The 18,831-nt window shown below is 36.5% G+C and overlaps 1 long non-coding RNA gene across 1 annotated transcript; it reads right to left on the bottom strand.

Moving 5' to 3' along the window:
* Positions 1–14,818: 14,818 nt before the first annotated feature.
* LOC145233968 (uncharacterized) lies at positions 14,819–15,566 on the bottom strand. Its single transcript, XR_013861225.1, has 3 exons — positions 15,499–15,566; positions 15,332–15,432; positions 14,819–15,192 (listed from the first exon to the last, which is right to left on the bottom strand). It is a non-coding gene; the product is annotated as an uncharacterized LOC145233968 (long non-coding RNA).
* Between the last annotated feature and the right edge of the window lie 3,265 nt (positions 15,567–18,831).

Raw genomic sequence — 18,831 nt, 5'->3', positions numbered from 1 at the left:
TTAAAAAAAAAACAATATTTGCAATGAATTTGCGCCCCTGTTAGTAAATGTTTTACAGGAACGGTAGTGAGTATTAACTTGCAACTTTACGTTTCAGCTCTAATAAGTCAGACTTGCATTTGTCGGCTAATTAATTATTTCTACCCGGCCAGGTATGCCTAACGGTCGTGCGAAGACTCGAGGTCAGGGCCGCTAGTTTAGTTTTGCCGACAATCAAAGCTCGCCTGCCCGCGCGCACTTAAACAATTTGTCATTTTTCCCGCCATTAAATTTAATTTTTTAAAGTACCAGGGCTTCTAGTTAAACTCAAACACTTTAAGTCTACTCGTCTAAACTGACGCAGACTAGCCTTTTCTTCAGCTTCTTCCTATCCAAACGTTAACATTAAAATGACTTGTTTAACCAAAATCGCGGTATATGTACTAGTGCAGTGGTTCTCAAACTTTTTCGTTATTTTTTCAAACGGTCTATTCGCCATTATTTCGTGGTCTCGCGGTCCTTAAGCGTGAATGTGTATTTCAGAAAAACGAAAGTTGATTGCGGGGTTTAGCTAGTTGTGCAAAATTACGCATAACAATGAACCAAAGACAGCTCGTGACATAGAAGACAAGAGAAGACAAAAAACATTACGGTTGTGCGCGAACAATTTCATTTTTGTTAGTTGCAATCAAGGCTATTGTTTAGCAAGGGAGACAGTCACTTCTTAATTCTACTTTGATTTAAACTATTCAGTGGAACAAAGTGACGCCAAATAAGATTATAGAATTATTTTAACCTTTTCGCGGTCCCAAAAAATTGCCTCACGGACACCAAAAGGATCGCGGACCCCAGTTTGAAAATCGCTGTACTAGTGTGTCAGGGAAATTTCCACCGATGTGGTCGGTCATGGGCGTAATGATTGGTCAGGATGAACTTGGCGCATATGTCGCGAGAGAAGTGTATATAAAATAATACACAGGAAGCTATTTTTTCTAGCCTGCTATACGCGGCTGTGCTTTCGTTGTGGAAAAAACTATACAACATAACGGGTAGTTGGCATGTTGCTGCTGCAAATTTGCCTCATCAGAACTCTTACAGTTACACTTTGAAATTTTATGTTGTGACGGCGAACACGATTGTTACATACAAGACAATAGTTTTTATTTTATTTTAATTTTATTTTTCGTATGCTGCTGTTGTGTAACCTATGACAAACTTTACCGAAATATTTGTATAAATCTTATTGGCGGACTAGATGACGAGTAAGACTTAACGCTGTAAAGAATTGTTGTCGAATTATTAAATTATTATTCGATGAATTATTTTTCAGGTAATAGAAATTTCCACTGCTAAACTGAAGTTTGATAACATTCTGGTATTTCGTGCAACGGCCTAAATAATATTTGTTCAATAAAATCGTAAATTAATGACTGGTGTAACGGGCTTTTATTTCCCTTTGGGTAACCGCTCACGTGTTGAAATGTTCTCGTGCTTATGTGCTTACACACGCCGCGTTGGCCAGCAAACGTTCTTTGTTCTGCAGTTAAAGTTACTGATTGTTAAACAGTACAATAGCTTTTCAGCATGTTACTCTCTGCGCGTTGAGGGCGACATTTAAAGTTATTGGCATTCCTATAATGTCTGATATGGGCAGTGACTTTGGGGCGAGCGTTCCGTTCCATTGTATGCTGTTTTATACCATTAAACTGATGTTCGTGGGTCTCTTAGAGTAAAATCATTTATCGAATAAAACTAAACTTCTAGGGCGTTCAAAATCAATTCTAAAACACGCACGCAAGGCAATAGCTTTAAACCGTACAATCCAAAGGCAAAAGTGTATCTTTAAATTATCTCAAACATCAATGAGGAATATGACCGTCCAAATAAACGACAAATACGACATGCTTTATTGTTCAGGCGTTTCGGCAAAAGCTTGGGTCATTATTAATGACACGAGCCCGCATCAACTGTTTCCAAATACTTAAGCTTAATAAATAAGGTGCACAACGAGCGTCGCGTATAAACTAATGATAAAAGTAGCGCGAAACAGAGTTGCAGCGGGCCCAAAATCTGAGCCCGAACCCGGCCCGAACCCCAAAGTATAAGCCCGAAGCCCGGCCCGAACCCGAAACGTTTTTGCGAAACCCGTTTAGGCCCGAAATTTTGTTTGACAGGCCTATCCATGAAAGCCTTGCAACAAAGGATGAGAAGAGATAGGCAACAAACACAATGAACAATAATAGACGATGGGGTAAACAATACGTTTTAGAGTAGGGTGGGCTAGGTCAAAGCCAGAGTTACTTGGCTGGGTGGTTTATTTTGAAAAAGGCGGACACCGTTTAAGCCCGTTTTCTCACAAATACCTAAGCCCGAACCCGGCCCAACTTGCAACTCTGGCGTGAAAAGTAAATCTAAAGATTAGATACACAGACGATATAGATAGCAAAACCCACAAATTTACACAATAATGGCATTATATTTTACAAATGAAACAATGAAACCGATTTGGAATTATTTGTAATGTCAGGTTTATGTTGCTAAATACAAATTGACTCAAATAGTCGGTAGCGATCCCTCGCTGTGTCAAAGAACTTCCGGGTTCTTGGAAGCCACTACGTCAGGAGTGTGCAAACTAATTTTTAAAAGGTGCGATACAGCAACCTGCCTTATGTCGGCGAGCCAATAATTACTTGAACTTTATTCTACAATTGAGCGTACACGCTGAATGCAAATATTTGGTAGAGCTACTAACACTGGAATCTGGCTGGCCCCTGGTTAAAAATTGTTCTGACTCAGCAATTTGGGTTTATGGCACCATAAACGCCTATGCTCCGTTGCATCACTTATCGAACAACTTTTAACCAGGGGCCAGCCAGATTGCAGTGTTAGTAATTCTACCCAAATATGAAAAGTTTACATGAAAAATAGCAACTTAGCTTGCAATATTACGCTAAAATGTTTATCAATTAGGCCAGGGGTTCCCAACCTTTGAACCACTTGGCCGCTATGCACTGCCACGCGAACCACTTCTTGTTGAACAACAAATTTGATTGAATCATATTTTGTCGTAATGATACGAAACAACAAGAATAGTTACGTAACCATGAGAATAGGCTTCAGGAAATTTTTTTTGTAAACAAAACCAGATTGACAAAATACAAAGTTGTGAATCCAGGTTTTTGTGAAAAAACGGAAGCTACTCGCGTACCACCTGAAAAACCTTCGCGTACTACTAGTGGTACGCGTACCACAGGTTGGAAACCCCTTAATTAGGCCAATCAAATTCGCCTTTAAACACTTTAGTTTGAAAAAATCTATTTTTTTTTGTGTTTTTTTTGTGTTTTTTTCTATACCCGCTGTTTTATTTTGGTCACAAACTGGCACTATAGGTTTTATCGCGTAACAATAGGTTGGACGACTTGTGTTTTATGTAGGCATTGACCAGCATCGCATATAGCTGTTCGCTTACGCATGTGCATCACTAGGTAAATAAACTAGGGTTGCCATATCTGCGTAGGCAAAATTTCGGAGAGTTTCAACAAATATTCTTAACGACACTGTTTAGATTTAACATCATAAACTTCTCAAATCCCCCAAAGTTATTTAAACGTAGCGTATTTTTGTGTTTCCTAAATTTGAGAGTTGTTCGTGTCTGTGTGTTGGAGATTAGGTCGCAATTTTCCTTTGTTACGGAGTCAGAATGCTGTGGTTATGCACATCCGGCCCCGTGTAGTTATTCCCCACTTATTTCCAACAGGAAGATTTAAAAGTGACTAGAAGTTGCAAAACATGGTAAAAATAGAAAGTGACATAAGCTAAGAATACCGCAAAAAAAACATTTTATAACATATACCGCGATATGTTATTCCTGAGTGCAATAAATAATCGACATTAGTTTGTTTACAATTTATTTTCTATTATAAGGTTATACAACCAACAATTATTATCGCTTCAGTTGTGTTGGGGCGTGCAGTTAGTTAATTTGAAATACAAATAGGCGACCAAACGACAAATACAGTGTTGACGTACTGTTTAGTCAAACCCCATGTACGCTTTAAACTAGCCTTTGATTATGCACAATTTTTCACCAAATTCGAACAACGACGCTCAGTTCAAATCTAGATGAGTGTTTTCTTGGCAAATGCCTTACTTAACCCATTCGGGTAATTGGGCAATTTTGGATCTATAGCGCCATTTAGCAGCATGAAACAATTCGATAAAAAGGAAACCCAAGAGAACCGACATTGTAAAACAGGCAAAGTTTAAGTTTAAGATTTTCGTGTGGACGAACTTTACTCAAAGCGAGCAATCGATCTTTGTTCACTGTGACGCCACAATCAGGTAAAATTCCACTGGAATCCGCCCTGGCAAAAAGAAATATTATGTTTCTCTCAAAATTAATTATTCAACATAGTGTTTTGCCATCGCACAACTGCACAAGTCAAGTCATTACGCATAAGTGCAATAAATAAATTTAGATCAATAAAACTGCACATGTATGTTGGATTGGGTTGAATGTGCAGAAGACCAATATTAACCACAAGCCATCAGGCGCCTTGTTATCAAAATCAGTGCAGTTTTCATAAAACTCATCCGCCCATTTAGTATTTCGAATGCGTGCGGTCTACATAAAGAAAAAAAAATGCCACGTGCAAATAGTATTTTTGCAAACGAATAATAATTTAATCAAAAACATGCTAGTACCAAAGAATTGATGCCAAACCATGTTTATAATTTTATGTAAAATTTTGTTTGCGTTGAGATGGGTTTTTGTAAGCGTGTGATATTGGTTGCATGCGAATGTAAAAACAATATGCTTTTAAAAAGCAAACGAAATTAGTAGGTACTGATTAAACATCACAAATAAACTGGCAACGCAATATTTAAAGAAATAAATATTGGTTTGCCAGTTTTTATTCGTGGAAAAACCACTGAATAAATTTCGGTTTTATTCGTTATCTTACAAAACAATTGTCTTGTTTAAAGAAAGCACAAATATGGATCAAATTACAACATGTCGTTATTACTGGTAGATTAAGGTAAACAGAAAAAAAACATTTTGTCAGAAGAGTTGTGTTAATGTCATATCATGCCTGGCAGCAAAATGTTTGTTATAAGCGGTTAAATATATGACGTTACCTAGATAATTGATAGTGGATATTGCAATAAAAATTTCGAATGATAAAACTTTATTGGTTTGTTGGTTTGCCAACCCAGATTTGTTCTACCTCTCTAACGAATCATTTGAAAAACAAAACAAAAACATGCGTTACATTTAGGTGAACATATCCACGCACAAAAACAAACACTTTAAACCAAACATGAACTAGTTGTAACCTATTGTGGTATATAAGAGGCAAATTGAATAATGTAAAATAAACATTCAATACATAACATGCGACTAAAAAACCATCATAGCTTAACGTTTGTTACTTAGTATTTTGTATGTGAAATGTTATTTTGTATGTTCATCTCAAAAAAACTGGTTGGTGTCTTGTTTATGACGTAATCACAATTGTTTGCTACTGAATGTTTGGCTATTATTGTTGGCAATGCGATTGTGCTGTAATAAATGATTATTTTAGGTAAGATAAGCCACAACAAATTGACCAAACAGTTTTTAACGTTGATAAACGAATGATAAACAGCAAAGTGTGCTACTTAAAAATTATTTGGAACATTATCTTTTATTATGATTTTGACAAACTTCGAGTTTGAGCTCTAGTGGTTGACGAATTAGTGACGTCACATCAAAAGACGTCACATTTTACGTTAAGCCACCTTGCATTTTTGTAAAACTCGGCGCCTATGTTCCCTAATGTTCAGTCAAAAATGTTCAGTTTAACAACCACAGTTTTGCTATTGGTTGTAACTGCTAACGTGACGTCAGAAAACTACGTCACTGTGATATAGGAGATGTGGCCGAACCATGACGTCATGTTTATACCGTGACAGTGATGTAAATGTTGAAAACGTGGAGATGAATTCTCAACCGCATTGTCGGTGACGTCACATGGTTCACGTCACTGTTAAATTTTCCAAGTCCCAGAGCTTCTAGTTTAGCTGAATGACTTCCAAAACTGGTCTAAACTGACGCAGACTGACCTTTTCTTTAGCTCCAACTCATCCAAACGCGTTAACTCAAAAATGACTTGTCTACCCAAAGTCGCGTGATATATACTGGTGTGTGCGTGTAGGGGGATTTCCCACCAATGTGGTCAGTCAAATGCATATTGATTTGTCAGGGTAACTATTCACTAGATTACCAGTATAACGTAACGCTATACCGGTAAAGAATTTTTTCCGGTACAACAAATTATTATTATGCGATTCAATTATTTAACTGATGGAAATTTCCACTCCCAAACAGTTCGGTCGTGTGATGTGTATTTTCAAGCAACGCGTCGTTTAAAGTTCGATAACCTTCTCGTATTTGGTGCAACGACGTAAATAACATTTGTTCAATAAGATCGTAAACTAACTGATTGCTGTAACGGCCCTTTTATTCCGCTCGATAACTACTCACGTGCCCACCAGTTCTCGTGCCTATGTATTTACTTACGTCGAGCTAACCCAGCAAACTAGAAATGGAATTTTCCCGAGCGTTGCTGAACCCCTGGGGTTCGAACGAACCCGGGTTGAGAACCACTGCTCTAATGTCAATATATGGGCAGTAAGTTCGGGGTGTGCGTTCCATTCCATTGTATGCTATAGTCCTGTGTGCCTACCTCGCCCTCCAATGTGACCCTGTCGCATAACGCTTTTTGTTAAGGCGTAGCTGTAGCGCGTTTATCATCTTGCCGATAATTGTGCCCTTGCCCTTGTCGCGCTTATAACGTCCCAACGTTGCGCAGCTATTTCTGGTGAATGTTTTAGTGCAATTGTGCTTCTACGATTTGTATCCCAGGCGAAATAAACTCAACTCAAAAAATTTGTGTGACAATTTTTTTATAAAAAACCTGCGTGTGACGTAGGCTATATCCTACAGGTGCGAACTAACAACCAAACCACAACTTGAAATGACACAGTGGCAAGACAGCACATTGCACTGTTTTACACAGTAATTAAGTTCATTAATTATGGAACAAGTACGATGAAACCGATTTGGATACAATGATAACATCAGGTTTATGTTTCTGAACACAAATTGACTCAAATAACATAAGTCGATAGCGATCCCTCGCTGTGCCACATACTACAGGGTTCTTGGAGGCCACTACATCAGGGGTGGGCAAATAAAATTTTTAAAAGGTGTCAAATGAATTTTGAAAAGGTTAGGCATCTCATTTTTTAGAAGGGGCCACACAGCAAAGCACTTTAGGCTTTATTGCGTAACGATAGGTTGGACGCCTGGTGTTTTATGTAGGCATTCACCGGCATCCCATACACATGTGCGTCACTACGTAAATATATATTAGTGTTACCATATCTGCGTGGGCAAAATTGCGGACGGTTTCAACAAATATGCTTAAAGACACTGTTTAGATTTAACATCATGAAGCATCATTTAAAGCAGGGTTTGTCAAACTGTGGGTCTATTATTATTTTGGGATCGCGAAACATTATGCGATATTATGTCAGTCACAATAAATGGTGTACGTGCGTACATTTGTTGTTTATACATCATTCCCGTGTATAGGCTATACCAGGGGTGCACAACCTTGCGGCCGTACAAAGACGAGTTTGTGCGGCCGTGAACATGTATATTAGAATATAGGTATTGGCGGCCGTGAAGTAAATAAACTTCTTTTGCCAAATATTTTTATATTTAAACTGCTCTAAACACTGTTTGTGGAACTTAAGAGTATTACCAGCCCCGCCGGATTTTTTATGCCTATTGTGTGCAACAAGCGTCACAATATAGAACAGTGGTTCTTAACCTTTTTGGTGCGGTTTCCCATTAAAGTAAATCACCAAGTTCAAATTTCCCCCTCTGTTATTTGTGTAATGACGTTTTGTGCCAAACATTTCATCGAAATAATTTTGTGAAGCGATTTGGTCGGAACCTTAAATGTATACTGCTATTTTATTTAGTTTAAGTAGTGATTCCTTGAGAAAGTTATATCGTGTGGAATTTTGAAAAATCTCACGTGCTTGCATTAGTCATTTATTGCATCACAACCAACAGATCAAATGTGTATATTCGCGAACAATAACAAAGTCATTGATACTTTTAGTAATGTCTGTGACGTAACAAACGATGTTTGGATTTTTGTGCGCCTTGCAAAACTAGATTTAGTTAATCTTACATGTTGTTGCGGAAAATATTGTATTAGCCTAAATTACCTTTTGATTGTTAATTTCAACCCACGGGCCCGAGTTTGGTGACTTCTGATTCACATAATTTCCCTCTAAAACCATTAAATTTGCCACTAGTGGGAAATTTCCCACCGGTTAAGAACCACTGATATAGAATATAACGTCATAAACTCTAAGACTGTCAATCTGTGTATCAAGTTAGAAATTAATTTAGGCTTTTTAGGCGCCGTTATATCAAGATAAAAACACAAGCAAGCAGGCAATTGGTGGCCGTTGGTGAAATAAAGATCTGTGATTTGGCCGTCAAGCGGTCGCGTAGAAATTTCTGTTTTAAAATTGGGTCGCAGAGCAAGCAAGTTTGAGTAACCCTGATCTAAAGCATTAGATTTAACATAATAAACTTCTAAAATCGCCCAAAGTTTTATTTAAACGTAGCGTATTTTTGTGTTTCCTAAATTTGATAGCAGTTCGTGTCTGTGTGTTGGAGATTAGGCCGCAATTTCCCTTTGTTACGAAGTCAGACTGCTGTGGTTATTCCCCACTTATTCCCCACATCTAAAAGTGACCAGCAGTAGATCTAAAAGTGACCAGCAGTTGCAAAACATGGGAAAAAAGTGACATAAGCTACGAATACCGCAAAAAAATAAAATATATTTTATAACATATATAACCCAATATGTTATTCCTGTCTGCAATATATAATCGACATTAGTTTGTTTACAATTTATTTTTTATTATAAGGTTATATAACCAACACTATTACCGCTTCAGTTGTGTTGGGCTCGTGCATTTAGGTAATTGGAATACAAATAGGCGACCAAACGACAAGTACAGTGTTGTGTTTAAGTTTAAATGTTCAAAGCCTATGTACGCCTTAAACTAGCCTTTGATTATGCACAATTTTTCACCAAATTCGAACAACGACGCTCAGTTCAAATCTAGAGTGTTTTATTGGCAAATGCCTTACTTAAGCCATTCGGATAATTGGGCAATTTTGGATCTATAGCGCCATTTAGCGGCATGAAACAATTCGATAAAAAGGAAACAAACAAGAGAAGCGACATTGTAAAACAGGCAAAGTTTAAGTTTAAGATTTCGGTGTGGACGAACTTTACTTAAAGCGAGCAATCGATCTTTGTTCACTGTGACGCCACAATCAGGTAAAATTCCACTGGAATCCGCCCTGGCAAAAAAGAAATATTATGTTTCTCTCAAAATTAATTATTCAACAGAGTTTTGCCATCGCACAACTGCACAAGTCAAGTCATTACGCATAAGTGCAATAAATAAATTTAGATCAATAAAACTGCACATGTATGTTGGATTGGGTTGAATGTGCAGAAGACCAATATTAACCACAAGCCATCAGGCGCCTTGTTATCAAAATCAGTGCAGTTTTCATGAAACGCATCCGCCCATTTAGTGTTTCGAATGCGTGCGGTCTACATAAAGAAAAAAAAAAAATTGCCACGTGCAAATAGTATTTTTGCAAACGAATAATAATTTAATCAAAAACGTGCTAGTACCAAAGAATTGATGCCAAACCAGGTTTATAATTTTATGTAAAATTTTGTTTGCGTTGAGATGGGTTTTTCGTAAGCTTATAATATTGGTTGCATAAGAATGTAAAAACAATATGCTTTTAAAAAGCAAACGAAATTAGTAGGTACTGATCAAATTACAACATGTCGTTATTTCTGGTAGATTTAAGTAAACAGAAAAAAAAACATTTTGTCAGAAGAGTTGTGTTAATGTCATATCATGCCTGGCAGCAAAATGTTTGTTATAAGCGGTTAAATATATGACGTTACCAAGATAATTGATAGTGGATATTGCAATAAAAATTTCGAATGATAAAACTTTATTGGTTTGTTGGTTTGCCAACCCAGATTTGTTCTACCTCTCTAACGAATCATTTGAAAAACAAAACAAAAACATGCGTTACATTTAGGTGAACATTATCCACGCACAAAAACAAACACTTTAAACCAAACATGAACTAGTTGTAACCTATTGTGGTATATAAGAGGCAAATTGAATAATGTAAAATAAACATTCAATACATAACATGCGACTAAAAAACCATCATAGCTTAACGTTTGTTACTTAGTATTTTGTATGTGAAATGTTATTTTGTATTTTCATCTAAAAAAAAACTGGTTGGTGTCTTGTTTATGACGTAATCACAATTGTTTGCTACTGAATGTTAGGCTATTATTGTTGGCAATGCGATTGTGCTGTAATAATTGATTATTTTAGGTAAGACAAGCCACTAAAAAATTGACCAAACAGTTTTTAACGTTGATAAACGAATGATAAACAGCGAAGTGTGCTACATAAAAATTTTTTGGAACATTATCTTTTATTGTGATTTTGACGAACTTCGAGTTTGAGCTCTAGTGGTTGACGAATTAGTGACGTCACATCAAAAGACGTCACATTTTACGTTAAGCCACCTTGCATTTTTTGTAAAACTCGGCGCCTATGTCCCGTACTGTTCAGTCAATAATGTTCTGTTTAGCAACCACAGTTTTGCTATTGGCTGTAACTGCTAACGTGACGTCAGAAAACTACGTCACTGTGATATAGGAGAAACAGATTCTTGCTTGTCATCGCATGTTGCCGATGACGAAGCGGCCGAACCATGACGTCATGTTTATACCGTGAGCATATTTCCAAAATGTTTCCGAATTCGAACCACAGGGCTTTTTAAGCCAATCACAAAGGCGGGTTTTCCCGGGTCATGTGACTTTTTAACAAATCAGCGTAGTCGACTCATTGAACCAATCAGAAGACATCTGCCTTGAGTTACTATATTTGAAAGTTAAGTTTGTGCGTGGTTTTATAATTGTATTACTAAAATAAAAGCATTTTAAAAGGCATTTTTAATAATTAATCACAAGCTTTTTTGTAAATAATTATCGGATATTGTTAAGTGGATTCCATGCAGCAAATTGCGGAACTTGAAGGCATGCAGCAAATTGTGGAACTTAAAGGAAAATTAGTAACAAAAGGAAATGAAGAAATGGTTTTTAGATTGACCTTACAATCAGCAAAAGACTGGAACGAGTGGCTGGAGTCTTTTTGTGTAGTTTATAGTACTAGCTGGAATGTATGCCAAACATTTTTCAACCCTAAAATATTTTGGAGAAACCTTTAAATGCCATCTTAATCAGTTTTGCCAACATGAAATTGGTGCATCAAATTCAACACTTTGTGTCCTGTGTCTATGGATGTTAAGATCAAACTTTACACCAAGTCAACTAAACATCAGATAAGTTGGTTTCTACTCATCCGTGTATGCCAGTTAACGACAATCACTTGCTTAATGCTACCGGAAACCGTGGTTAGCTAAAGATCAGTGAATCTACAAAAATTTTTTGGCAATGATTGTTAGTGTCTCAAGCATGAAAAAGTTCAAACCCATGAGACCAAGTTGCTTGTTACAGATGGAATAAGTGCAGCAGTCACTAACAACTGCCATAATCCAAAACCCTGCTCTATGTACTATCTCTGGGATCAGTGGCGTAAATATAACTTTGGGGCATCAAGTGGTATAAATTTGTTTTGTGCTATACAGAAGTATGCCGATAAATCTGAGGCTATGATCTGCCATTAGCAATTTAAAGGATTTTATTTTCGTGCCATTGTAAGTCCGATCATGGAAACAATCGACAAAATGATGTTACAATCTTCGGAGATGGTGTTTGTGGCTTCTACAACCAATCTGGACCAGACTAATGCCTCACTTACAGTCCTGTTATGTGGGAGTCCAATTGGGGATGTATCAGGGATCAGCACCTCAGAAGCATATGTATGTAGGCGTTGCTTTTAGTCAGTAGCAGGCACCATCTGTGGAATTCATTAGTGATTTGGCCACCACACATCTACACAAGATCATGGTGGCTGTTCAAATGCCATGGAAATCAATCCACCCACTTCATTGTCTGATGGCATTGCTGGCCCCCCGTAAACATAAACCAGTGACTGAATGTCCAGACTACACTGCAGAGAACTTTTCTTAAATTTAATAGCGTTCTGAGCTTATAAAGACCAAGCACTCTAGTGACTTTCATTAAAAGAAAACTAATGAAGCATTAGAAAGGTTTAAGAACTCTATCTCTTCTGCTTATTTTGTTGCACAAATAAGATCAGCACTTCATTCATTTGGAAGAAACTCAATTGGCAGCCGCAATGCTGGGAGCAAAATACATTGTATTTTTGGTACTGACATTAAAATGATATATTTATTAACTATCATGGAGAATGTTATAACAATAGATTATCATTGGATCTACTTTATAGAACTGTGTTGACTGATTATTTTTAACTGTGGTTACTGCATGCATAATAAACAAACTTTTGGAGGACTGTTAAAGTGAGTGATATAGTGTTTTAATTTAGGTACTGTTTGTTCCAAGAAAGAGTTGCAAATAAATAAACTAATGTAAACCATGAAGGAAAATAAATAGTAAGTAAGTAAGTAAGTTTATTTCGCACAAATATTTGAACACCAAAAACGGGAAAAATTAAATGAAAGGAGAATGTGCGGGGTAGCGAAAGACTCTGTGGTCATCGTGTCAGCTACCCCTTCTTACACAAAAAAATTATACATACACACGCACGAACATGTTTGTACACGCAGATGCATAAAGAACACAAACATAAAAAATCTCTTGCGGGGCTCGAAAATTGTATAGAAACGAAACACAGTATTTAAGCAGGTAGAACAAAAATTGCAAACAATAACAAAAAGTGCACGTAATGAAAAAAAACAAAAACGGTAGCAGTAAGCGAACGTTATTAAATCAAAACGAAAAGAGTGTGTGTGTGTGATTCAGGAAAAAGAGTAGGCCTAGTTTATATGCTGAAAATAAATTTTATTTAAGAAAATACTAACATGGAAAATTTGTACATGACGGTAGAGAAACAAAACACGGAAAGCGAGTGAAAGTTGAAAATTTACGCAAGCCTTATCGCATGGAAATGCGCTGTCGCATTGGATAATTTTGATTTGTGCACGTGTTGTTTTGCGTGAGTTTGTAATCATAACATGTGGTGTAGTAGCTGAGTTTTAATTGCTGATTTAAATTTTGGGAATGATAATGTTTTATTGTTATTGGAAATCGCGGACCATAGTACAACTGCTAAGAATTTTAGACTTTTTTTACCGAAGTTTGTTTGAACGCGGGGATGGAAAAAGTTTTTTAGTTGACTTTGCCTTGTATTATGAGAATGAATGTTGGAGGTGAGATCAAAATAAGAGTTAAATATTGATGGCAGGAGGTGTGTAGCAAGGCCAAGCCTGTGTAGCAAGGCCAAGACAAACTAATTTAACTTGCTGACAAATATGACTGGTAATACAGAGTGCTGTCAATACTACCCAAGCTTGCTTACCCTAATTTAGAGTATTGTAAGTAAAATGGTTTTTGTTTTATACATGTGATTATAAATGAATAAAAAAAAACTGGTGTAAACAAGAAAAATAAAATATCTGAGAAAAAGCTGCTCACATCAGGTGAGATAAGGAAAATAAATTTCTGACACTGCTGCATAGTTTTAGATGGTAGCTATTCTGTACAACATTTTTTGGAACTATTATTATTTCAATGTCACAAGAAAAACAATAAATTTGCTAGCACAAGTAAATCTTCTCATAACTTACTTTATACTGTAGTAGTTTTTCTTAATCCTGCATTTGTTCACAAGCACACTACTTCAATTTGCTATTTAAAATCGCTTCTGTTTTATTGTAAACTTATGACAAAATTCCAGAAAAAAAAGCATGCACAATAAAAATAACATATACATTGGTGGCACAGAACAACATTCAAAACTGAAAGTACGGGAAGTTATTGGAACAACTATGCAAATGGCGTGTAAACCATTCATCTCTGTAGGTTAGGAACAGTTTGTTGATCCCAAGGTATGGCATGCATGTGTTAAATTGCGTTGATCATAGGTGCTTACACTAGAGACAATGAGGCATAATACACTGTTTTTATGCCATGCAAACTTTTTGCATGCAGTGCTCATCATATACAAAGTAAAAAAAAAAACAAAGTAAAATTTTGACATTGATGGTTTGAAGGGGTTGCGTTGCTATCTTGAACAAACACATAGCATTAATAATAGAAAATATTTTGCAAAAAAAGCTATTTCAGACCTAATAAAAAGTATCAGTGTATAAACATTACTGGAGCATATATTGCACAAAAGTGATTTTACACCTAATAAAAATTATCAGTTAAGATGAACATAAATTCATAACTGGGATCAGCCCTGAAGCGTCTATGCAGACCAGCGATCACGGCACACTCATATATAAATCCCGGAAAGACTCCTGTCGTGGGTTCGAATCCCACCGCAGGCTAGATTTTTCTAGCCTACGCCTTGCCATATGGTGGTGAATGCTTGGTGACCGGCTGATTCGGTATATAGCGTCTTCAATGGGCCTGGCGTACTGTGATCAATAAAAATTATGTGTGTATAATTTACTGCTATACTTAACCTAATAAACATTACCTTCAGTTTAAACATCCAAAATGCATCAGTCTTCACTATGTTCCGACTTGTTTTTTTCATTCAAAACTGACATAAAACTTGCAACGTCGACAATACTGAAGTCAAAGTAACCGCTTAGCAACCTAGACGTGCCGTAACGACAACCCGCAGATTTCCGCTGCTGTGATTGGCTGAAAAAGCCCTGTGGTTCGAATTCGGAAACATTTTGGAAATATGCATACCGTGACAGTAATGTAAATGTTGAAAACGTGGAGATGAAATTCTCAACAGGATTGTCGGTGAAGTCACATGGTTCACGTCAGTATGAGGCTAGGAAGTTGAGATGACAGAAAGAAATTCTCATTTTGAGTTCGATGTTGCAAGAAGGACGGTGATGACGTCATGGAAAAGTCCCGTCATAAAGGTCGCTGTTCTAAAGGTCGAACAGCTCTAAAATAACAAAATTTGTTTTGAACAATAAATACAAAAACGGACAAATATAGGTTAATAAAATACTACAATAAAGAACCATGCAGGAAACAGATTAGGTGCTAGGTTAATCTAAACTATGTAAATACATTTTAGTAACCTTTTTCCTTTGTACGAAAATGTTGTCGTTGCTGGCGTCGTTCGCTTGCTCTACCAATGACGTCATCCTGGCTGTAGCGTCTGCTTTATACTGACGTCATCCTGAAAAAACAAATTTAAGACGTTTTTGGACATGAAAGAAAGTAGATAAAGGCATGCCATATTTACGTCTTATTTTTTGGACCAGCGCTTTATTACTCTTAGTTTTAAGAGTCAAAATGACTAAGTGAACCCTAAAAAACAGAAAACCTAATGTTCTAAAGTCTAAACCAATGAAAACCTACAAACTGAAATACAAAAACAAATTTGGGTAAAACCTGCAAAACAAACATAGGTTAGTTATCAAATGTATCTTTGATACGTGGATTTGTAAAAACATCAATTTACTTTTAGAAAGAATACAACAATTCACAGTCTCTAAATTTGTAAACAAAACCAATACATCGTAAAATCGTAAAACCTGTGAAAGAAAAAATACAAATGTCGGAACTTAAACGCTGGTTTACTTAATATCAGCAAAACAATAAAAAACCTAATATACCTATAAATAAAAAATGGAACCAGAAAAACAAAAACAAGGCAATGTTGTACGTTTCAAACCCCCTAGCCTTACAATCCATAAACAAATACATAGGTTTAAAAAACCCGAATACCTAAAAAAACAGTACTTGCTAGAAAATATATATTTTTAAACGTTTTCGCTATCTGGAAAACAACACAGTTTGTTAATCCTGTAAAAAAGTATAAAAAACTGAAAAACCAAAACAGAATATGTTTGAACCTGCAAAAATAGAAATGTTATTTGCTGTTTTTAAAACACTAATACCGGAAAAACAAAACGGCACTTGTTAGGAAATATAATTTTTTAAACGTTTCCGCAATCTGGAAAACAAAACAGTTTGTTAATCCTGTGAAAAAATATGAAAACCTGAAAAATCAAAAAATAATATGATTGAACCTCTAAAAATAGAAATGTTTTTTGCTGTAAAAGAAAACACAACGTTAATTGAATCACTAACTTTAATATACCTCAAAAAACCTTAGTTTGTATTCCACGGTTTTGCAAATGATATTTTTTCCCATAAATTGTAAACAATAGTAGTGTGATACCAACCCTGAAAAACAAGAACAAAATTAGTGTTTTGAAATAAAAAGAAAAACAACAATAAACTTTCAATTTAAGATAAGTCGACTTGAAACGGCAAGAACAGCAAAACCTGACAAGTACACGTTTCTCGTTCTAACACTTAGCGATAGCAGTTCGCGTGATTAGAGCCAGCGACGGACGATAAAAAAAAACATAATAATAACATGAAGAACCTGTCGGCTGATGTAAAATGGCACAACACTGCCCAAGAACTGGTCTACTTAAAAAGAAATGATAAAATAGAATAAGTGACTCCGCACACAGTATTGTCGATGAAAGAGTGAAAAAAAAATCTAAATGCACTTTTTTGGAGTTAAAAAATACTAAACTTGAAAAAGCTTGCAATGGAAACTATAGAAATATCGTACACTTCGGAAGAAAAATAAATTGTTCGTCTGCTTCGTTTGTTAAGTTTCTGAAAAAAAACAACAACGTTGGAACCGCCATCGCCCCTGCGCGCGCGACGTAAAAGTACACAATGCAAGCTTGCCTTAACTAACTGCACTGCATTGCATACCACCGCCGCAAATTACCCTATAAAAGTAAAAAGTGAGTCTGTCGTGTTTTACAACCATCCAAATTGTCATTGCCCCATAATGACTGGATGGCCGAGTCAAGCAGAAAAACAAAACTGAAATTAGTAGTAATAAATAGGCCTAAATCCATTCAAAAACGGGTTTGACCAGCAAAAGGCGAAATTTAGGGATTTTAACCGGCGAAAGTTTAACTTAATGCAAAAACTGTTACGCAAATAATAGGCATTGTTACATCGCACGCTTGATATCCAATTCGAAATATCTTCTTAGTAAAAAAGACTTTGAAACGGATGTACATGCCTGTAAAAAAATCCTCAACTTTCCTAATTTTACAGTTAGCGTAGGCGCAAAAGTTTGTTTAAAAGGAACAGTGACATTTTAAGGTCAACAACATCGCGTCACTGTACCCTGCCCTTCGAGTCCCCCCATAAGGACCAAAACATACGCAAAGGCAGGGCTGGGAAAGTTAGCAACAGTTTGCGCCCTACGGGGAGGCTCACGGGACTTTTCGGGCAAAATGCTATGCCGGCCCCCTTCCATCTCACGAACTCAGGCCGTGTTTCTATGCGCACCTTATTTTAGCTAAATCCATTTAGCAACGCGCCACACCTAGCAAGAAATCGATCTAAGCTAAAGTTTCTAGGTGGCCCGCGAATCCCAAACATACCCCACCTATGTTATCTAGATAGTTTTTGAGTACTACTCTAGTTCTATAGAACTATAGTTTTTGGGACTATAGTCCCTAGCGCCCACTTGCTGACATAGTAGCACTCCTACAGACTTGGGCCTTTCTTTGACCGAGGAAGACTTCCTCTACAGGTCCACTTTGGACAAAGAGTAGGTCACTCAACCCTAGCGCCAGTTAACCTAAGTTAGACCTAACAGTTTCGCAAACCCGGTTGACCCACGACAGACTCCTATTCTTACATACAAGTAAATATTTGAAGTTGGAAAAGTTGGTTGAAGGGCGAAGATTTGGATGTCGATAAGATGTAAAATGGTGAATCTGCAAAAAAGTTAAATTAAAACAGTGCAGCAAACTAGAATGCTGCCATGCACCAATTCCTACAGGCAAAATGCTAGGGTTTGTGCGAAGCATTACTTCTGCCTTTGGCGCTAATTAATTTCCCGTGTTTTGCTTTAAGCGGACCCCAAACACGTTTGAGTATGAAAATAGTTTAGGCATTGGGTGATTTAGTTTACAACACCAGCATTTCCATTCAGTTTTAGTTTATAACTTATAACTTACAAAACTACACCACCATAGTTTGCTGCATGCAATAAGTTATATATGTAACTGATTATATATTCATTCAGTTTAGAAACATGTAAATATGTGAACTTTTATACGTTTGACATATCATTGTTGTAACATGCATTTGAACTTTAGTTACTCAACAACATGAACACAGCTTCCGTTTACAGGAAATTAAAATAATCGTAAGTTATAAGTTTAGAAATAGTTGCAACTCACCTTATAACAGAGCAGCCTTCCTTTACAATGGACGGAACGACCTGGAATTATATTGGAACTCGACTCTGATTGGTCGCGACGTTGTTAAACTGTATCAAGCGTATCAACTTAAAATGTGGCGCGTTTAGCAGATGGTTAGATTCGAAAACACTTTTTGTGAAAAAAAAAATTCACAGTCTTTTTTTAAGTGAAAAATTTCAGCACTAAGCTAAGTGTTTATAGTACATATTAAAAACATTGAAAATAAGGAAGAGTTTGATGTGAAATAGGAATAGTTTGATGTGAATCGACTCGTACAGTCAAAGTTTTGTGTTCCCCACACCAACATAGTCCAAACATAATTC

Source organism: Phallusia mammillata, chromosome 6, assembly GCF_965637545.1.
Source record: "Phallusia mammillata chromosome 6, kaPhaMamm4.hap1.1, whole genome shotgun sequence".
Taxonomy (NCBI): domain Eukaryota; kingdom Metazoa; phylum Chordata; class Ascidiacea; order Phlebobranchia; family Ascidiidae; genus Phallusia; species Phallusia mammillata.
The sequence above is the reverse complement of the archived record's forward strand: the minus strand, read 5'-3'. Positions and strand labels throughout refer to the sequence as shown.